At 40.5% G+C, this 23,307-nt stretch overlaps 1 pseudogene across 1 annotated transcript in view; it reads right to left on the bottom strand.

Annotated features, from left to right (window-relative positions):
* LOC123801795 (vomeronasal type-2 receptor 1-like) overlaps positions 1–10,383 on the bottom strand; it is a 42,754-nt pseudogene extending 32,371 nt beyond the window's left edge. The window contains exon 1 of the transcript XR_015727943.1: positions 2,728–10,383. The product of XR_015727943.1 is annotated as a vomeronasal type-2 receptor 1-like (transcript). The remainder of the gene's footprint in view (positions 1–2,727) is intronic.
* Between the last annotated feature and the right edge of the window lie 12,924 nt (positions 10,384–23,307).

The following is a 23,307-nucleotide window of genomic DNA, read 5'->3' as shown; positions in this document are numbered from 1 at the left end:
TCATTCCCTGATTTCCATTATGATAGTCACAGTACTGTTATACAACGTATACCTTTTCTTCCCCAGAAAATTTCTCTAAATCCTAACTTCATTTAGATCAACCGAAACAAGAATTAAAATACTCTCCTTCTCCTTCTATTTCACTGCCTTTCTCTTCTATTATTATTTTCAGAATAATAGAAAAGTCTTCCTCTTCTGCACAATTTAGTTGATGGCCAAGCAAAACTAGTATCTTGTTAACGTTGGAGAACAAGACTTCTCCAAACCCAACTTGAATTTCTAGATCAAATCTAGCTAGGTTAATGACGCCAAAATTAAATTACTACCAGATTAGAACCAGTTTGGCTCCTGAGCACATCCTAGGCTAGGCCAGTTCCAAAGAGATGCTCCAACAGGAGGGAAAGTTGCATCACAGGGAGGAGTACTGAGGGTCTTGGAGAGCAATTGCGGATGGAGATAGGAGGAGAATTGCGACAGGATGGGTGAAAATGAGTTACAATTTTGAAGACCATATATCAATTTTTAAAATGGAATGTTACTATCCAAAATATATAGATATATTCAAGATGGACTAAGGTGCTGGACTAATTTGGGTTTCAGGCAAACAAGGCTCAGAGACAAGCAGAACACCCACCATGATGTCCTGCATTCCTGAGCCACATTGAGGACAAGGAACTAGCTTTTTAGATGCCCTGGACTCCATGAAACAAGCTTCACACACAACATCATTCAGAAGATGCTGAAGGAATCCTTTCAAAGACTCCTCAGCATTCGTATTAAAGTTAAGACGGAATAAACACACACCTTATCTCTCCCACTGATTACAATTAAAATCGATGGACAGACTGTGTAAACTAATTATCAGATTACTCCGAAAATTAAATAAGAACAGGTGGACTAGGTAGGAAAATCAAAATATCCCTGACATAGTGAATAATTTTTTAAATGAGACATACTTACTTCTCACACATACGCACGTGCACACACACACACTAGCTATGAAAAGAATGCCAGGATTTCAACAACAGTGGACATGCCAAATCATTTCTTTTAATGAAAGGGGAGGATTTTTTATTAAAAACTTATCTAATGGCTTTTTTTCCAGTTAGCTTTGCTAGGAAGATAACTTTCAGAAATTCTGTTGAAAGGTGAGGAACAAATTAGGTGTATTTACAAAATGTAAGTGTACTATGACAAACTCCAGTTTTCATTCTATATTTTAGAGACTGAATGTGTAAATTCTGTGATAAACAATGAACTGACTCTAGAACAATGTAGCTGTGAGCAAAAGCCCTTCTCATCCCTCTTTCCTTTGCTTTCCTGTAAGAATGGAAAAGAATTAAGAGGCCCAGGAAAGAGGTAAGTGAGATTGATTGCCAGCCTTTCCTTTTGCCAACAACATTACTATTTATCCATCCCTCTAATGACATTTCAAATATGTAGCATGAAATAAGATCAAAGGAAAAGAGTTGTGATCAGTAAAGATTTAATTGTACAAGAAGTTGCTAAGGAGCACTGGGTGGCTCAGTAAGTTAAGCACCTGCCTTTGGCTCAGGCCATGATCTTGGGGTCCTGGAATCTTGGGGTCCTGGTATCAAGCCCCACATACGGCTCTCTGCTCAGCAGGGAGTCAGTTTCTCCCTCTCCCTCTCTGTGCTCTCTCTCTCTCACTCTCTCATATAAATGAATAAATCTTTTAAAAAAAAGCTTTAAAAAAAAGAAGTTGCTAAAATTTTTACAGCATGCATTTATAATCATAATTACCATGCAGTATCATAGAAATGCTTACTATACAATGTAAAATGCCCAATATAAAATTGTGTCCATATTGTGTTCACAACTATGCAAAAATTATAGTTGCATTTATATACAGGACTGAGAAAGAATATAGGGAAAAGAGTTGCTTTGCTATGGTAGTAAAGTAGTGGATAGTTATTTTCTTTTGTTTTAATTTCTGGCATTCTTTTCATAGCTAAAGTTGTGTGTGTGTGTGTGTGTGTGTGTGTGTGTGTGTGTGTGTGCACGTGCACGCACAGAACCATGCACGCACATGCAAATCTAAGCCTTGTTTACCTTTCTTAAAATGTGCTGTTAGTAAATTCAGATTATCAGTCGTGGATCCCATGTCCTCATGTGACAATTGTGGCATGAGGAGAGGAGGGCAGAAACCTTCCAGGGGAAGGAATCTTACTTTGAATATCAGCTCAGAAATAAATGGGCATCCCCACAATGCGTATCTTCACTTGAGGAGAGCTTAGTGTGATAACAATTCACAATAAAGCTGCAACACTGCATAATTCTGTGTTGGTGCTTCTCAAACTTTCATGTGCACGTAATCACCAGGGGGTCTCGTCAAAAGGCTGATTCTGATTCGGCAGATGTGGGGTGCAGCCTAAGAGTCCACATTTGTAACACACTTTTAGGTGCTGCTGATGCTGCTGGTCCACAGACCACCCTCTGAAGGGCACTGCACAAAACCAGTCTTTTTTCTTTGTGAGGCACAGAAATGGGAAAGGACCCACATGAGACCAAGCTTTTCTCACTTCTAAGCAATCCTAGAGTGTCCACCTTAAAGAAACTAGGGCCCAGAAACAGGAAGTACCTTTCCTACATCAAATAAATAGTGTCAGAGTCATGGCTCCAGTTCCAGACTCTGACACCCACACCCCATACTCCTTCATCCCCACCACTCGCGCTTGATGGGAAAAGAAGACAAGAGCAGCTTACCCTTCGCATTTTGCAGATACTGGCTCCAGAACGACTCATTTGCTGGGACGGTCCTATAGTGAATCGGAAACAGTCCTCCAATAACAAGTGAGTGATTTTGGGCATCTACATACCCACTCAGATCAAACTTGCCCAGCACATGACAGTTGTGTTCTTCTTTCTCTTCTTTGCCTTCAACGCCAAATTCAGCCCATAAAAAAGCAAGTCCTAGAACCAAGCATTTCTTTCTGCAGGCCATCTTAATAAGGCGAGTTCAGAAGAAACAACCAGTGTTAAAAGTGTTATCAAGGCACGCTGATAGAGTGTTACAGTGAGTGTGTGCATGCTACCTCCCAGTGGAGTCGGCTTGCCACTACTTGCTACATAATTGTCATGCCTCAATCAATCACAGGGCCTCGCACTCACCAGCAATATATGAATCTGGACTAGAAGCTGAGTAATCCTTTTGAAAAGAGCCTCATAAAAATCTTTTTTATGCTTTGCAATAATATATAAATGACAAAATAGTGGGTTCTGAGTTTAAAAGAGTCATTTCATTTTGTAGAAATTGTCCCTTTCTTTTTTATTATACGTCAGCCTTATTCATTCTCATGTCAGCCGCCCTTGTGGGAGCCGCTCCTGCCCCAAAGGTAAGGACGGGCATTCTGCTTCATCACAAAGTATTTAAAAAAAGATGACATCAGGTCAACCTCTTTACTTCAGGGTATAGAAAAAGTCAAGTGGAAAACCATGGGGGATTTGGAAGACATCACTTTGAATCTGCATTCTGCCACTTGCATTAGTGTGATGGTGGGAAAGTCACCTAACTTCTGTGCTTCAGGTCCTCCTCAGTGACTAGAATCATTATAAGCTACCCTAGAATAATTATGTAAAGCCCATAAGAGTTCAAGGAACATTTTTCACATACATCATTTTCTTTAACTTCCTCTTCAAGATGAAGTGCTCCCTCAGCTCACTTTGCTGACTTTGCTCACCGGTGAATCGAAAATACTGTTAGAAATAATCTCCTCCTCCTCCTCCTTCTGCTTCTTCTCCTTCTCTTTCCTCTTCCTCTTCCTCTTCCCCAACTTTCTCTTCCCCTTCTTTCTTCTTCTGGCACAAATGCCTGAGAATTTCTGGGTTCTTTCCTGAGAATCCCCTCTCCTGCCCTTTTGCTAGGCTCCTCTCGGAGATGTCTCCCAATCTCTTTCTCCAGGTCCCTCTTTGATGCTTCTCAAACGTCTCCCCTTGGAGTATAAATTTATAGACTGTTTTCAGAGAACAATCCAATAATATGTATCGGGAGCACGAAAAATGTGTATACCCTTTGATCATGGGATTCTACTTTGAAATAGTTATCTCAAGGAAGCCATAGAGAGCCACACCTACATTATGTATATGAATGTTAAGTATGGTTTTATTTATAATAATAAAGATGGAACTAAATGTACACATTAGAGAATTTCTAAGTTCAGTTATAATCTATTCATATGATGAAATACAAAGAGCTATTTAAATCATATTTTAGAAAAATATTTACTCACAAGGGCAAAGCTCACAATAGGCTTAAAGTGAAGATAACAGAACAAAGCAGCATATACAGTTGTGTTCTAAATTTATAAAATTTACCAATATGTTATAGTTCTCTTTCACCATTTCTATTAAAAGCACTTGAAAAAAACTACTTCAAACTAAAATTTTTAAAAAAGGGAAAAAAATCCCTATTCCCACTATTTTAACAAACCAATAGTCATATTTCCATGTTCATTTCCAGTCTGAGTCAATACCCATAACAATACTTTTAATTACTTTTTGGTGGTAGACTGTGGGTGATTTTAATTTTCTTCTTTATTCTTTTCTATATTTTCCCATATGTTCTACAATATTCTTGTATTTCTTTTATAAACAGAAAAAAATGAGACTACGAAAAAAAAAAAAACCTTCTTTTTTACAACTCCTCCATACACGCACATTCAACTCCCCTACCAGCACCGACACACACACACACACATCACTGTCCTATCATTAGCACTGTCAGTCGCCTGTGTCCCACCAACTTCCACACAGAAGTTATTTCCTTCACCTCGACCCACTGCACACATTTGTTGGTTAACTGTAATCTCTTCCTGACCCTGGGGAATCCCAAAAGAGAGTCTCCCCCATTACTACCACCTCCCATAGTTCAGTCTCCCACGGCCAACGAGGCTTCCCAAGTGAGCATACCCCTGGCCTTTGGGTGAGCGGCACTTCCATCTGTTGAACGTCTGACTAGTCTGAGTTTTCTAAATTGTGGATGGTCCATAGGTTCTACCCTCGGACTTTCAAAACGATCCTGAAAGATTTAAGGAAAAAGAGAGATTTCCAGAGGACTCTCTTTCCTGATATGCTTTACAGTCTGGCTTCATCCAAACCAATTAGTCCTCTGGGCGACAGACCACTCCTCACCAACAGCCTGAGAATACCTCTCTTGAGCTGGAAAGGCTGGCCTTTCTCAGAACTATTTGGAACTATTCTTCACTCTTGTTTGCTCTCTTTTTTACCAGAAGGCACTTGTTTCTAAACAATTACCCCTCTTGTTGCCAAGGGCTACACTTGCACAAAGATATGTTTATCACCAAAGCTGATCTGTCTTAATCCTCTGGGCAAGAGCTGTGCTAGGGACCACCAAAAAAAAAAAAAAAAATCATTAAAATAGATTGTTACACGAATAACAAAAACTAGCATTTTTATAGCATTTTACATTTTGCGGATTGTTTCCACATACGTTATTCTTCCTCTAGGTCAGGAACAAGATTCAATGTTGATGAGGTTTCTGATTTGTGCAGCAGCATCTGGTATCCAGTGTTTTTGTAATTCCCAGGATGACAGTATATTTTACCAGGGCCACAATGACTACATTCTGCAAATGCAGAATTCATGAAAGATGAGGCAAAGAACAGGAAAACAATACCAGGGTTCTTGTGCAGAGGCTTTTTATTAAAGGCAGTGATGGATGCTCAACACCTCATTTTTCCCTTATAACATCCTACGTGACTGGTTTACTTGTGTTCATTTTATAAGTGAAGAGATGTGAGTCCACACAGCGAGTATATGCTAACATGCAGATAACAAAACCCATGTGTAGAGAGACAGGACACAGACCGAGCCCCTACGGTTGGGTCCTAGATCCGGCTTCTTCACTATCCGGCCCTCTCTTCATCACTGCCAGCCCCTCACCCCCAAACAGGGGGCTTTGGACGAAACGGGCTTTTTCAGAGGCCATGGGTCCTAAGGAGTCAGTGGTGTTCAAGTTCCGGGTAAGCCTTTCCAAGGCTCATATTCGATGACAGCTTAACCATATGCTGTCAGAACAAGTAGTAGCAAGTCGTTTTGTTAACTATTCAGATGAAACTGTTCTTTCAATAATACTTTGAACCTAATTGCCATTTCCATAGGACTGATTTCAGGTACTCTCGGTCAAGGCAAAAGACACCAGATGAATGTTAGTGCAAATGGCCATGAATATTTATTTAGTCTCATGTGTCTGCACCCAGACTCCTATATCTGAGTCTGTATGTTTTCACCATCTCCCCCAAATCTGTTTGATCCTAGCTGTTCTCCAAGGGTCCCGGTGAAGGTCAGGCTCCCTTCCAGGAGCAATAACTTATTCTGTCCAGACTTGTCTCTGGCTTCAAGCAAAGGAAAACACCTGAGCCTCTAAAGGTTATGAGAACCACCTTATTAACAAAGGCTAAAACAGTATTTAAAGGCTGTTCTATGATTTAGAGGGAAAGCTCCAAATCCAAGTCAACTGCAGACAACACTTCTGGTGCTTCTGGAAAACCCAAGCATTAGAGCGATCAGGGAACTCACAGCTGGCCCACCGTCACTCAGTCAGACAGCTTGTCAGATGTTATTTGACTTTTATATTCCTCTATGTCAATCCCTTAGTTTTAGAATCATTTAGAATCAGGTAATACCTATGCCATACCTTCAGATGAATAGATACATTCATCTACCTTATTTTCCCATTTCTCATGCAGAGCTGTCCTTCTAAACAGTCAAGAAATGAACACAACACCTACCTATATATGTTTAAATTGCTATTTTGCCTTTACAAAATATATACTAGTTTTTTTTAATGTAGGTCTCCAACAGTTAAAGAATTGCTACTTGTATTGAATTTTGTGACATTATGACATTATGGCTTGCCTGTATCTTCATCATGAGAAGAAAGGGAGACTAAAAATAAATCCATATTCATAAGAATATTATTATGTGAAGTGCAAATTATGAATGAGTGGCCTTGGGATACATTAACAAGCTGCCTTTGGTGGTTTTTTTTTAAAACATGTCAATACTAACAATTGTTAGGGAGAGCCTCCCGTACATCTAAATAGAGAAAGCCCTCAATTACAGTCAGGGGGAAAGATGCTCAGACACTGCACGCATGAAAATTTCAGCCAGCCCCCTCGTGGAACTGAGAGAGCCACAGCTTACCATCTCTTCTGCTTTCGGGGGAACAGTTTGACAGCCTGATTAATCCCCTGTCTCTAAATCAGCTGGCGCGCTAAGCGGCAAACTCTGACCATATGAAAGCTAAAGCATCCTTTCTCCTCGGCTGCATCACCTGTGACAGAGCTATAGCGTGCTGCGGCTGCAACAAAGACTGAGACGATGGTCAGCAGTGGACTAGAACAGGGAAACTGTTATCATCACAGACTTCTAGAGAATAAGCATCTATTTTTAATAAAATTTGAAATTAAAACAACCTGACCAGCTTTAACTCATGCCTGAAAAATTTAACCTGCCTGCCTGCATCCAATCTTGGGCCCCTTCTATTTCCATCCCCACACTGATGGAAATTGACTATGTCAACCCCCAGTACAGTCTTTAAAAATGTATACATCTTCACTGAGAGGTAGTTTACATACCATAAAATTCACCTAGAGTGTGCACTTCAAGTTTTTAGCATATTTGCAGACTTGTGCAACCATCACCACGATCTAATTTTAGAACACTTTCATCAGCCCAAAAAGAAGCCCATACCCGTTAGTAATCATTCCCCACTCTCTGTCACCTCTACCCTCAAACCTAGACAATCACTAATCTACTTTTCTGCTGCCAAAGCTTTCCCTATTCCGGATATTTACATAAATGGAATCATACAATATGTGATCATTCTTACTGGCTTCTTTCACTTCTCATGATGTTTCCAAGGGTCATCCATGTTTCAGCATGTATCAGTACTTTGCTCCTTTTTATTACATCCCTTTTATTGCCCATAACATTCCATTGTATGGATAGGCCACACCTTATTTATCCATTCATCAGTTGATGCACATTTGGATTCTTTCCACTCTTTGGCTGTTATGAGCAATGCTGCTGGAAACATTCTCGTACAAGGCTTGGTGTGGACATATGCTTTCAGTTCTCTTGGGTGGATACCCGCATGGAATTGCTGAGTCATAGGGTAACTATATGTTTAACATTTTGAGAAAGTGCCAAACTCTTTTCTAAAGTGACTGTACCATTCCCCCAGCGATGTATGACAGTCCTAGGATCTCCACATTTTTGCCACTATTTGTTATTATTAGTCTTCATTTATCAAGGCCACTATGGGTGGTATAATGTGGATATGAAGGGGTATCTCATTATGGTTTTGATTTGTATGTCCCAATTAGCGAATGACTCAAAGAAAGCTATATTTTTTTTCTAGATACTTTTAAATTTTAACTCTTAAATTTAGGTTTACCATACATTTGGGGTTGACTTTTATGGATGATATCAGGTAAGGTCTAAGTTCATGCTACTGTTTTTTAAATTGTAAATAACCAACTATCCCGACACCATTCATTGGAAAGATTATTATTTCCCCATTGAATTACCTTGGCTCCCTTGTCAAAAATCAACTGACTGTAAATGCAAGGATTTTTATTCCATTGGTCTCTGTATCTATCCTGAAGCCACTGTTGTGCTATTTCATTGCTCTAGTTTTGAAGTAAGTTCTAAAATCAGGAAAATTAAGTCCTCCAAACTTTTTATTCTTTTTCAAGATTGTTTTAACAATTCTGGGCCCTTTCCATTTCATTTTAGGATCATCAGCTCATTAATTTTTAGGGGGAAAAAAAAAGAAGGAGGAATCTTGACAGGGATTGTGTGAAAGTTAGAGATCAATGTGGAAGGGGGCCTGGCTGGCTCAGTTGGTACAGTACATGACTCTTGATTTCCAGGTCATGAGTTCAGGCCCGACATTGGACATAGAGCTTACAGAGAGAGAGAGAGAGAGAGAGAGAGAGAGAGAGAGAGAGAGACTAATATAGATCGGTATGGGGAGTGTTGTCATATTAGCAATATTAAGTTCACGCAGCAGAAGACCCAGGTCATTTTCAAGGGCTCTGCAATTGCCTTCAGATAAAATCTATACACAACAGGCCTTCCGAGGTCCACCCTGATCCAGCTCCTAGGTAGCCAACCAGCTTCCTCTTTTGCAGCATGCCCCTCCCACTGCCAACTCAAAATACACTATCAGCCGTGTAAACCCGCGGTCAGTTCCTGAAACACAGGACACTCTCTTTTATCTGCAGGTCTTTCCTAACTAACTAACATATGGACCATAGTCCCTGTGTCAGGACATTTCTCCCTTAGGCCTCCTCCCCTGATCCACTGGTTTTCCTTCATCTCTCTACTTACTTTCACTCCCTCTGAGAATCATATCCTGAGACACACAACCCCCCACAGCCTCCCTTATTTACTTCTCTTTGTCCTTACATAGTGGACTTACAGGAATTTGTGGAAACCAGGCTGGTCAAGACCTCAAGCTGGTTCAAATGTCTTGGTTAAAATGGACACCACTGGCCCCTATTTGGGACAGTATTAGAAATGTTGGCAGTTTTACAACTGCTCAGATGTCTTTAAACATTGTTATCACTTTTTGTAACATTTTCAGGATTTTTTTACCCGGACTATTTTACCTGCTCGCATTGTTTATACTGGTTGTTATTGGCTGGATGAATAATGGCCAAGATGTGCATATTTAAATCCCTGGAACCAAGGATTATGTTACATTATATGGCAAAACAGCCTTTGCAGATGAGATTAAGGGCCTTGAGATGGGGAGAGTACCCTGCATCATCCAGGTGGGCCCAATGATATAATCGCAAGTGTCCCCATAACAGGAAAGTAGGGGGAGATTCCATACAAAAGAGAAGGCAATGTGACAAAAGCAGAGATTAGAATGCTGGCAGCCTCTACCAAGCTGGAAAAGGCAAGGGAATTACTTGTCCGCTCACAGCTTCCAGAAGGAACTGCTCCTGCTGACATCCCAACTTTAGCCCAATGAAACGGATTATTTCTGATGTCCAGAACCGTAAGAGAATAAGTTAGTGTTGTTTTAAGCTACTAAATGTGTAGTAATATGTTACAGTATCAGTAAGTAATACAATAGTAATGAGTTGGAGATAACCTAATATCCAACAGTTAGAGGGGCTCCTGGGTGACTCAGTCAGTTAAGCATCCAACTTCGGCTCAGGTCATGATCTCAGCGTCCTGGGATTGAGCCCCACGTGCAGCCCCAGCTGGGCTCTGCGCTCAGTGGGGAGTCTGCTTCTCCCTCTCCCTCTGCTCCTCTGCCCATTCATGCTCTCTCCCTCCCTCAACTAACTAAATAAAATCTTAAAATAAAAGGGGGGGGGGACAAGTTGGAAACAACCTCGATATCCAATAAAAGGGTTAGTTGGAAACAACCTAAATGTCCACAGAATGGAATTGGTTATACAGCTTCTGATAATTTTCTGAAGAATAGGTGTGGCTTAATCCCTTTTAAAAATGTATTACAAATTATCTGGAAGGCTATCTATCAAGTAATTAAAATATACAGAATAATCAGCATTCCTCATGCTAATCTTTTTGTTTTTATTTGTTTTAATTGCAATGAGCCTAAGGCTGCATTGTTTTTATTATAATAAGGGAGAAAAGGCAATAAAATAAACTTAAGCAATGAAAGAAATGAGAAAGTAAAGGAAAAGGATTTGGAATTTTTGAAAGCTTGATGGATTTGATTTCTTAATTTCTAATTTATATGCATCCAGCTTTTCCTGTATTATTTGTTCAGCATTGCTCTCAAGAATTTTTCTATCTTGTAAATTGGTTGAAAATGAGTATTTCTGATCTCCAGTTCACACTTTTTTTTCCAGTTCACATTTGTTAAACCTTTGGAAGTACTACACATATCATCTTAGAACCTCTATTATTTATGTGCCATAAGACAGAGTGCCTGCCTAGAAATGATCATTTAGGTGGAGAGAATCAACGAAACTAAGTGAAATAGAAAATTCAGCAATATGCAATAACATGTTAAGGTATACAGCTTGGATTATAAAAGAATGATGATGCAGTGTTTCATAAAACCCCATTCACACATAGCTTTGCATGTGCTTAGATTAATTATACATATCAGGTCCCCCAATTGTTAGTTCAAAGTAACAACAGTAATGGCAATGATAATAATATTAACAACAATAATAATAGTGCTATATTCCACAGTATATTTGTCTAACCAAAAAAAAAAAAAATTATCTCACTGCTCATCCACCCTTACAAAAGCTATATGCAGCAAATACTATTTTACTATTAGTTCCACTTTATACATGAAGAACCTAAAGCTCAGAAAGGTGAAGCAATATTCTCAAGGTCACAAAGGTCCTTAGTGGCTTGGATGAATTTTCTAGCCGACGACCTGCCCATGGGAGTACACATGTAACAACTGCCCATCTGTCTGTAAAGACAAAAAGTAGGAAACATCGTTGGTCCCTGACTCCATTGGGGATTTCCACTGAAGAGGAAAATGTAGCCAGAAACTGCTGACTGACATCTGCTCAAGGCTCAAGGAATTTCTAGTGCCTAAGGCGTCATGCTGGGCAGTTTGTTTTTAAAAGAAGTTACAGCTCAACTTGCCAGAAGTAACTTCCAAAATTATTGTACAAATCAATACGACATCACAGAATCAGAATTTAGAATGATTCAAATGTGTACTAAACATAACTTTCTTTTCCACCACTGTTCTCATCTTGCTCCAGCCTACTCTGGTTCCATTTCTGCTGATGGCCGTTGAGGTAGAGTTGGAAGGATATTGGGAAGGAATCGTGACTCTCCAGTGGCCACGGTACAGGCCATGGGGAATAAGGACACTATTTTAGGGCTGTCCATAGAAACACCTCTCCCTGACATTACTTCTAAACTAAGCCCATACAATGGCACTGTGTTGAACAAGGTGCTGTAACAAACTCAGGGCTTCCTTCAACAGCTGATAGTCTCCCCAGCCTGGACCCTCTGACAGCCCCAAACCTGTGTAAATGTTTAACCACACCCACCCCATGTTCAACCCTAAGGACATGAGGAGCCAAGAAACTCTTATCAGCTCTCCTCTCCTTCTCAACTCTTTTCTTCCCGTAACACCAGAAGGGCTTTCTACTTAACTTTCTCTTCCAGGAGGAATTCTACGTCATAGCTTCTTTCTTACCTATCCAACGAGCTTTTTCCTTTTTTCTCATTAATCAAAAGTTTTTATCAAAGTATAATTAACATACAATGTTAGATTAGTTCCAGGTATACAACATATTGATTTGACAATTCTCTAATACATTACTCAACCTATGAGATTCTTTTCTCCAGGTGGATATCTTTTCCCTTCCTTAACACAAAAAGCCTCATGATCTGGCCCTCATGGGCCTTTTTTAATGACCAAAAGGCAAGTACATGAGGAATTATTTCAAAATATTCATTTCTTTACCATAGCAGTGGTTAATTATGAGGCTCTGTCTCCAGGATTTGGAACCCCACCTGTACCACTTACCAATGGCATGACCTTGGGCAAGTCACTTAATTATTCTACACTTCAGTTTCCTGCTATGTAAAAATAGAGACAATACGAAGCTCGTTGTGAGCATTAAGCATGACTGTGAAACGGCAGGTGTAGCACTCAACATAGTCCCCGGCACACAACAAAGTACCCAGCTAACATTAGAGACTGAGGGTTTCTTTGTACCTTAGCTGCAAAGGTAGTCATTTACTCACATTACTGAATTTTTTTTTTTAATGATTTTTTATTATATTATGTTAGTCACCATACAGTACATCCCCGGTTTCCGATGTAAGTCTCAATGATTCATTAGTTGCGTATAACACCCAGTGCACCATGCAATACGTGCCCTCCTTACTACCCATCACCGGTCTATCCCATTCCCCCACCCCCCTCCCCTCTGAAGTCCTTAGTTTGTTTCTCATAGTCCATAGTCTCTCATGTTTCATTCCCCCTTCTGATTACCCCCCCTTTCTTTATCCCTTTCTTCCCCTACTGATCATCCTAGTTCTTATGTTCCATAGATGAGAGAAACATTACTGAATTTCTTATGCAGAAAAGGAACACTCAATGAAGGATAGCCATCATTTTCTTTTCCTACAATAACAATAAAATTCTATGTCCAGTGTTTCAGATCTCCTTGCAGAAGGTCATTGCTGGATGCCTGACTAACCCTGGATGGCAATGTTGCACTGGGTAGAATTTATTTATTAAGACCTTGGAAAGTGCATCCTGGCTTTCTGAGAAAGGGCATAATTCAAATCAACAAAAATCTTGAGCTGCGCCTGTGTGGCTCAGCTGGCTGAGCGTCCAACTCCTGATTCTGGCTCAGGAAGTGATCTCAGCGTCCTGGGATCAAGTCCCACAGGAGGCTCTGTGCTGGGTGTGGAGCCTGCTTAAGATTCCTCTCTCCCTCTCCCTCTGCCACTGCTCTCCTTCTCTATTAAAAAAAAAAAATCTTGACGAAAGTCTTGGCAAAAATCTTAGGTGAAAATGTAGGGTGTATAACACACACGCACATTAAAACAAACCAGAATATATATCTAAAAAAGGTATAAGCAAATTTTAAATGATTTAATACTGTATCTTTTAAGATTTTATTTATTTATTTGAGAGAGAGAGTGAGTGAGTGAGAGAGTGAGAGACAAGCTAGGGGGAGGGGCAATGGGAGAGGGAGAAGCAAACTCCCCATTGAGCAGGGAGCCCGATGCGGGGTTTGGCTCAATCCCAGGTCCCTGAGGTCATGACCTGAACAGAAGGCACACTTAACCGACTGAGCCACCCAGACACCCCAATACTATATGTTTTATTAGCATTGAAAAATGTCTCTTTCATACTATTTAGTAAGTGCTATAATCAGTATATGGTTTTCTGTGTACAATTGTCAAGTGTTCAGTAATATCTGATTACTCTGGCTTTATTGTCCAAGTCACTTCTGAATGCATCAGAAGCACTTTGAAACCTGGCTAAATAATTTATCTCATGGTGCAAATGCAGTTCAATGAAACAAGCTAATAAATTTACTTGGCTCATAGTCATACAATCTCAAAGTTTCTTGAGTAGCAAAAGATTATCATACAGCTGCCTTGAACCAAATCCAGTTCTTGAACCAAATCACCATTATGGGGGCACCCGGGTGGCTCAGTCGGTTAAACATCTGCCTTTGACTCAGGTCATGATCCCAGGGTCCTGGGATGGAGCCCTGCGTTGGGCTCCCAGCTCAGTGGAGAGTCTGCTTCTCCCTCTTCCTTTGCCCTCCCCCTGCTCGTGTTCTCTCTCTCTCTCAAAAAAAAAAAAAAAAAAAAAAAAAAAAAAAAAAAAAAAATCACCGTTACGGAGATATTTGGGGCATAAAATAAATTTTACTTAATTTAGCGAGATACATATAACAACTTAAATCAGTCTATGATATTCCTTTGTTCAATGGTTCATTCAAACTATGTTGAGAGAGAGATCTTCAAAATAAGCCAGATTTGCAATTTCAATAACCCCCATCAGAATGTACAATTTTTCCATTTTCCTCTTAGAACCTAGCAGTCTAAATAATAAATATGTGTTTAATTTAACTAAATATTTTAATGTTATTTCTTAGATGCCTGGAATATAGTTGCTCTTATAAATATAAATCACACCCACCCCAGACACTACCAGAATCTTATTTATAGTATTAATTTTCACCATCTATGAAGAAAGGGTTTGCAGAGCAAACTTCAGACGAGTCCCTGTGGAATTTAAAGTATGTGGAGCTTGAACTAGGAGACCTTAGAGCATTTAGAACCAGAGCCAGAGCTGTTCCCCTGGCGGGTATCTGTCTTTAGAAATAATACTGTCTACTTCTTTTGCTTGGCAGAGTCTGCATTTAAGGAAGTGTGAACAGTATTCTAAAAAACAGAAGTTTTCTAAAATTTGGGGGGCAGGTCTTTCAAAGCAAAAGAGAAGACTTAAAAAAATGTTACCAGCCCTCAAGGTGGGGCGGTGCCTCCTCCCTCTACAGGGACACGCGGATGGATACTGCCCCCAGGAATCAAACAAGAAGAATCCAGACTGATGCCACCTCCAATATGTCCTTTTCACTGTAAGTTCCCAAAAGCAGATGTTTCTTGTCTAGACACTACAAATGAATTTTGTCAGGTCGAGGTGCAAATTGGTATCCTTCTCTGTCCAAGAAGCCAGTTTTACATTTTTTAAGCAAATTCGTTTCACCATTCCTAGCTGTCTACATGCACGTCTGCCCTTTGAATTCTCTCGAACTGGTTATACATCTCACTGGTTCTATGTTTAAATACTGAATCAAATAAAATTGTGGCCATTTTTCATTGTATGTCTGTATGAGAGTCATGAGTTTTAGCTTTTCATTAAAATTATCTTTTAAATAGATACAAAACATCTATGCCATCGCCTTGACAAAAGGGAATTTCGAATTTCCCTTCCAAGAAAAAGGAAATATTAATTCTAAATCACCCCTCTGAAAGCATCACCAGTGGCAAATCACACATGCCACCATCACCACCATTTTTATTGTTTTTTTTGTTGTTGTTAACAACTTAATTAAAAAAATAACCTATAAAATTTAAATAATATATAAGTGTATAAAGCAGAGTGACAACTTCTTCCTAAACCCTTAGGTATCACTTCCCAGAAGTAACACAGAAGTTAATAGTTTACCACTCCCATTTTTCTCTAGATAAAATAAAGATTAAAAGGAAGACTATTCACGTAGATCTAGACTGTACAGAGAAAGATCATAGGAAGGTAATATGGAGGAAAAGGGGATAAACTTTGCCTTGGTGTTGGGGAGGAAGTCTGGTCACTTGATTTAAATTCAGGAAGTAGGTTGGGGCTTCTGGGTGGCTCATCGGTTGAGCGTCGTCTGGCTCTTGGTTTTGGCTCACGTCCTGGTCTCGGGGTCATGATCTTGGGGTCGTGGGGTTGAGCCCTGGGTCCAGCCCTGAGTCAGGCTCTATACTCAGTGCAGAGACTGCTGGAGATTCTTTCCCCCTTTCTTCTCCCTCCCCATCTGCTCCCTCCCCTACTCCAGCATGTGTTCTCTCTCTCTCTCAAATAAATAAATAAATAACATCTAAAAAAAATTATGAAGTCAGGAAACAGGAATCCTTACTGTTCTTGTGGACTCCTCGCATTTACCTGCAAACATACAGGTGTCCAAGGAGAAGCTGCACTCTGGCTCCGGAATTGCTTTTAGCCCACACCCCATGCGTTCACCCTCCCTGATAAGCTCCACTCCTGGGGTTTTGGCCATGGTGATTGTTCCCCCTTTTGTTTGTGTAACTTAATTCTTGTTCTTTATACAGCCTCCAAAATCCAGTTAGGGACAGTCTGCCTAGGGCTCCGCCTTGGCACTCCCTAGAATATGACTTCCTTCTTTGCCTTCTGGGAAAGCGGGTGAATAAACAGACCCCAAACAGGTGAGAAAGCAGCCCTGCTGGCAGGAGGCCATGCTGCTCCTAACTGAATATAAGCCACACTCACAGAATAGAAACAATGTCTAAACAAGGCCACTCCTTTACCATATTTGGAAGGAGACAGAGATAAGGCCACTCTGCAAGCACAAAAATGATGAAACATCCCCCTCTTCTGTCTAACAGAAGTGACTGCTGCTCCTTCGCTTTACCAAGGAGAACTTCCATCCCACTGTGGTCCTGCTATCTGATCAGTATGTGGTCCTCCTATACAATCAGTAAACATTATTAACATTACAAAACTGTTCCTGCTTCCTGAAACATCCAATCCAGAATTGGCCTCCACTCCCTCAAACTCACCTTGAATCAACCAACACACACCCATATTCTGTAAGAAGCTTCTCCCAACTCCTCATGGTCCTTTTGGAGTGCTCTCAGTTTGGTTACAGCAAGAAAAATAAACCTAATTTCTTTTTACTACAATAAGTGTGTTCCTGATGATCTTTCATTGGTGGGGTTTAATAAGGAATAATTTACTTACTTGAAAGGAATATTAAATTTCATTCTGATCTTAGAGGAACTCTTAAAAATGCTTCTCTCTGCATGCTTTATATTCTTCCATTTCTAATAAAGATCTTACTAAAATGCACTTCCATATGCATTTTCTCACTGCAATCTAGCATACAACATGTAAAGCAAATAGGGGCGCCTGGGTGGCTCAGTTGTTAAGCGTCTGCCTTTGGCTCAGGGCGTGATCCCGGCGTTATGGGATCGAGCCCCACATCAGGCTCCTCTGCTATGAGCCTGCTTCTTCCTCTCCCACTCCCCCTGCTTGTGTTCCCTCTCTCGCTGGCTGTCTCTCTCTCTGTCAAATAAATAAATAAAATCTTTAAAAAAAAAAACATGTAAAGCAAATAAAATACAGATTTTTGTCCCCAACACCCACTGAGGTTGAGTCTTGGGCAAGTTCATTCAGGAAGTTATGAAAAGTGCCATGTGGAGCTCTGAATTCTCCACCCTGAGAATACTCTAACACAGGAAGAGTAGTCAAGGAAAGGGCCAAATGTTTAAATTTATCTCTTCAAAAAATACACTGGGGGCTGCAGGAGCTCCTAGAGAGGCGCTCCAATCCAGCTGTGCAGGGGTTCAGGAAGAGTGGCCACCGACAGCTGCGCAATGGACAACGCAGCAGGGAGGGTAAGGCTCACCAAGGAAGCTACTCCTCTTTCCCCTAGGACGCTGAGCACATCATCTCATTAGGGACAGTCAGACTGGAGAGCTGGTCAGGACAGGAGGAAGAACAAGACCTGCGTTCCAGTTCCAGCTCTGCTGTTAATTAATTTATTCATTGCTTCTCCAAGAGGAGGAACGATTAGTACTTACCCATCCCTAACTCCTTCTCTGACTGTCACACATACCTGGAATCACCTTATTTTCAACACTCCACCCTCCCACTCCCACACCCCCCCACCCCCAACTTCACTAATGGAGTTGAAGCCCATAAGTGCCACCTCAAAGCTTCAGACTAGCACAACTGTCCCCAGAAGGTGATCACCAAAGAACTTTCCAGCGACACTGCCCCCGTGTGTGACACCAGCAACTTTGTGAGATGTCAAGTCAGCAGATGCATATAGCTGGTCATTAAGACTTCCTCCAAAGCATCGTTAAGCTCACCACCAAAGAATAAGTCTTGACATTCCAAGTTCAGACACAATCTGTGCCCAGAACCATCTCATTCCCCAAGATAATGGAGGTACTGGCATGGGGTCAGGGGTCACCTTCTTAGTAAATGCCCCTTAGGGAGATTTCAAGTGGCCTTTCTTACACTGCTCACCATTTGGGATGATTTCAATCATCAGAGATGTTTTAATAACAGTTAACATGAGAAGGGGGAAGTATCAACACTTGATCCCAGATGGTTCTATGTCCCCTGTGCAAATGTGACTACCACCATCCCAGCAAATTTTGAACACTTCATTCTAAAGGATATAGATTAGAACCTGAATCTCATTAGCTTCAAAGCCCTTGCTTTTTCCTCTGACCCTGCTGCATTAAGACCAATGAGAATTTAAAATAACTGCTTCAAAAAGGGGCCCCTGCTAGAGAGCATGCCCACATTAACCTAGCACTAGCAAAGGACACATTCAAGCTCTGCCGCCATGACCTACAGCTCAAAGAGCATGAAGATATGTAAATGTCAGGAAGATTTTCAATTCTTTTAATATACAATGTGGCAAAGGAAATAGCTTCTCAGGGTATGCACATTAAATAAACTCTCTTCAAGCCGATTTCTATTTAGATAATTATTTGCAAACACTAGAAGTAACATGATCTACGAGCTGTCACCAGATGGATCAAACATGTACACAACTTTCAGCTGAATGTCAACCTTAAGTCACTAATATTCATATAAAACTCCAGCATTTCACTGCCCCAAGAAGAAGGGGTTTTGGTTTATAGAAAGCCTTCTAGACGTCAAGTATAAACACATTTTTACAGAAAAGTCAGTCATTCACTTCCAGAATTGGTGGTACTGATGGGGAGGAGTAAGTCAACTCATGCTATTTAAGGTTTTTCTCAGAGGCACTTTCTCTGGTGATTTTACATAGGGTCTATGTCTCATCTCCCTAACTAGACTATTAGTTCCTGACGACTAGGACTGGGCTTTCTACCCGCTGTACATTCCTCTTAGAATGCCATAGGAGAGGCTGACATTTAATGAGCATCTGCTATGTGATGAGAACAAATAGACCTCACTTAATTATTTTTCATATAATTCCAATTGCAAACATTCATATAATTTTAAGTAAACTGAGGCCTAGAAATTTAAGACATTTACCCAAGATCACAAGGGAAGTTAATGGAAAAGTTGATGCTTGAGCTATTATTTGAATCTGGGGTCCACCCACTGCACCGTACTGTACTCTCCACCATACCAAACCATGCTACACCACACCATACTATGCCTCACTCTAGCACAGTATGAAATCAGGTGATATTTACTACAAGCTAGTAGTGAAGCTTACTGCTCAACGAAAATTTAAGTCAGAGTTTTAAGACACTCATATTTCTTCCTTCTGTTTCCAAGAACATCAACTCTCTATTTAAGAGTTTGAAAGGCAGGTAGCAAATTGACAAGAGGCTGGCAACGTAATTTCCAGCATTTATTTACCTCACTACGATCAGATCAGTCCAATAACCACAATACAAATCTCATCACCAAAGAAAGAGGACAACCTAACAATTACCTGGCTAGAGTTAGAGCCACATACCTGACGCATATGTTCAAAAAACTCTGAATGAATGAATGAATGAATACTAAAGAAAAAATCTTGCTTTATTAAGCATTATGAAATCACTTCAGTTACTCCTAAACTAGAAACAGTAACACGAAGCCTAAGATATTGAAAAAGACAGAGGTAGAAGATACACTGATTCAACTGTTTCTCACAAAAAGTTCAGCACTGGGTGTGATGTCCCTTTGGCTGGGGATGTGAGGCAGGACACTTAAGCAGATGTTGCTTTTCAGCCACGTTGGAAAAGTTCAGCAATGGTTTTTGGACCCCGGGGGACTAAGCCTGCAGTGTTTTATTACAACTTGGCTGAATTTCTCAGCTTTAAAGCTGAACTAGTAAAAAGTATTTGGAAATCCAAATGGCGAAAGGGAGAGAAAAATCCAATAAATCCAGCCTGCCAGGAGGCCCTCTGCTGAGAAGCCTGGCAAGCCCTGCCTTCCCATCCTGCATGTGTGTTCTCTCTAAATATCACAGTTGCTGCAAACCCTTAATATGGGAAAGGCCAGAAGGGGCTCCCCAGACTCAGCAAATGAAAGGCAGTACGACTCTTTAGAGACCCAGCTTGGGGCTTATCATTAACGCAGCTCCTTGGAGGGTGCTTCGCACACCTCGCCAGATCTGCACAGAGAAGATTAATGTAAAAACAGGCAGAAAATGAAGGAAGAGGACAAAGGGGTCTTGTAAAATCCAACCACCATCTGCCACTTCAAATCCAGCAGCACTAAGGTGGTTTAATTTGCAAGAATTTTCCCTCTGGTTTCTACAAAAGCACTGCTTAAGCAAAAGTGGTGGAGGTCGTCTGGCAGTTATGTGCAGGAGGACTTTACTGAGTGCAGATAAATGAACACACTGAAAGCAACAAAACAGGAAGACCACAGATGTATGCCTGGGTAACAGGGAACCGCAGCAACCCGGCGGGTGTGTGGCCGCAGAGCTGCTCAAGTCACACCAAACCATATTCCTCCCCTACAAGTTTAAAAAAAAAAAAATATTAAAGGGGTTATCTCTGAACAAAATATAAAGAAATAGTAACTTTCCTGTTGATGTTTTTTATAACTCTAGTCTCCAGAATTGAATGGATCCTATTCCTCAGTTCGTAGTGTACTACCACTGGGGGCACCTGCAAGGCTATTATATTCTGTTTCAGTGTGTTTTATTTTCATTCTCTTTATTCCCAATCCCAATCTCTCCCCAGGTATAGACACCCACTCTAGTATGTTTAGAGTCTGATCTTTCACATATACTCACTTACGAATACGTGTATCTGTACTGTGATATGTAAATCTTATTTCTACCAAGCTTCTGCCTGCTGCACAGCAGTCTATGGAGATGCACTACCCTATTCTACTTATACATTTCCCTAAAGATGGACACCTGTGTTATTTCTGACCTTTTGTCTGTCAGAACACATAATATTGCCATGAACATTCTCATATGTCTTTCTGTGGGGTTCTTTTTGTTTTTGTTTTGCAAAACTCTAGGCAAGTGGTTCTCTGGATGTTGAAATTTCTCCAGGCATGGAATTTCTAGGCATACTGTAAGCATATTCTTAATTTCACTCCGTACCGCCAAGACAGCTTACTGGAATACCTGTTTATACTTCCACCAGCAACATACGAGCAATCTCACATCCCCTACATCTTTGGCCAGTATTTGGTGCTACCTGACTTCATACTTTTTGCCAACTGGATTGTTGTAAAATGGAGTCATTTTATTATAAATTGCATTTTTCTAATTATATTCAGAAATTGGCATAAGAGTCCTTAATTTTGATTAAAAATAAATTTTTAATGTATAGTGTTGACTATCTGGACTCTTCTTTAAGAAATCTATCTTCAAACAGCATGACAAAGAGAGTCTCCTACATTTTCTTCCATAAACTCAAAGTTTTATTTTTCATATTCGGGTGTTTAATCCACCTAGATTCACGTTGCCTCTCAAAGGGACAACAGCAATGCAGCTCCAGCCAATGCTGACAAACAGGGATGTCAGCAAAAGTTGACAACCCTTTCCTTTTTTCATGAGAAGCCAGGAGTCAGGATTCTTTCAATGTAATATCTCCTGATATTTAAAACATTGTGTTGCCCATATAAAAGTATATATGGCCCAGACTCCACCTGTAAGCTGTCAGCTTGTGGTCTTTGAATCACAAAGTATCTCTTTAATATTTTGACCTGACTTTGGAAGCTTTGTACTCTAGTCATTGCCAGAATAAGCAGTTCTTGCATTTTTTTCAACCCATTTATTTATTATAGTTTGCCTATCCTTAATGTGGTCCTAATCCTGCTCATTTAGTAGTTTTATCTCCATCTCTGAACAGGTGGAATAACTGACCATCATTTAGTCAGCATATTTCCTTACTATTACACAGATGCAACCTGATGGCCATGGGGTAGCCACATGCTTCTCAAAAGCCAAAATCTGATGTAGCCTAAAAGAGAGGTCATTTTTCTTTTTTTTTTTTTTAAGATTTTATTTATTTATTTATTTATTTATTTATTTATTTATTTGAGAGAGAGGGATAGAGAGACAGAACGAGCACAAGTAGGGGTCAGGATAGGGGGACAAGTAGAATCCCCACTAAGCGCAGAGCCCGCCACTGGGCTTGATCCCATGACCCCGAGAGTATGACCTGCGCCAAAATCAAGAGTTGGGACACTCAACCAACTGAGCCACCCCAGGCACCCCAGGAGGAGTTATTTTTCTACCATCTCACAATGTAGATTTCAGGAATATATGTTTACAACAAGGACTTGCTGGAGAGCACTGTTTTGTAAATACCTTGAGAGCAAGTGCTGTGTCTTCAATCCCATGCAATGCCCAATGGTGCCTCACAAAAGTAATTGTCTGATGAATTCCATTGTCCCCTCATCCTCTAGCAAGGGAATGTATAAGAATTCAGCCTCAAAGTGTGGAGGTGGCCAATAACAACTGCACAGTAGTACTCACAGTCCTGCAACAACTTGGATAAGAGAATTCTACGCAGCCAATTCACTTATTCCTGGGGCAAACTTGGTAGAAACTATATGGTAAATTGTATTAATATTCAAAATATCTCTACCCCTTTCTGTAGGAAAGTTATACCTTCCACCACACTGATGTCATGTGTGGCCATGTGATTTATAGTACCCTTTCCTGGAACCCATCTTCCTAATCTCAGGAGCAGTCAGATGACTTGCTTTGAGAAAAGAAAGGTGAACAGAGGGGCTGTGAGCCTCTCTTGAGCAAACTCTTCTCTTTTCCTTTGCCTGGCATGTCCCAGGGAGTGACTGCTCCTTCCGACTAAGTTGCAGAATAAAGATGACATGGTGCAAAGGCCCAGCTGACCTGCAATGGATATGTAGCACAAGTGAAAACAGGCCTTTGTGGTCAGAAGCCACTGAGATCTTGGGGCTATTGGCTACCACAGCATTACTTAGCCTACGCTGACAGATAAATTTCTTACAATAAATTCACCTTACTTGCACCTTGTACACTTTGCTTCCAAACTATTCATCGAGCTTTATGTTGTTTTGCTAGTTCTCTTCAAAGTAGTGGGTGATTTTGT

The sequence above is a fragment of the Ursus americanus genome, chromosome 20 (genome assembly GCF_024610735.1).
Source record: "Ursus americanus isolate L20-20 chromosome 20, mUrsAme1.1.p, whole genome shotgun sequence".
Lineage (NCBI taxonomy): Eukaryota > Metazoa > Chordata > Mammalia > Carnivora > Ursidae > Ursus > Ursus americanus.
Note: the sequence above shows the minus strand (reverse complement) of the source record. Positions and strands in the feature narration are given on the sequence as shown.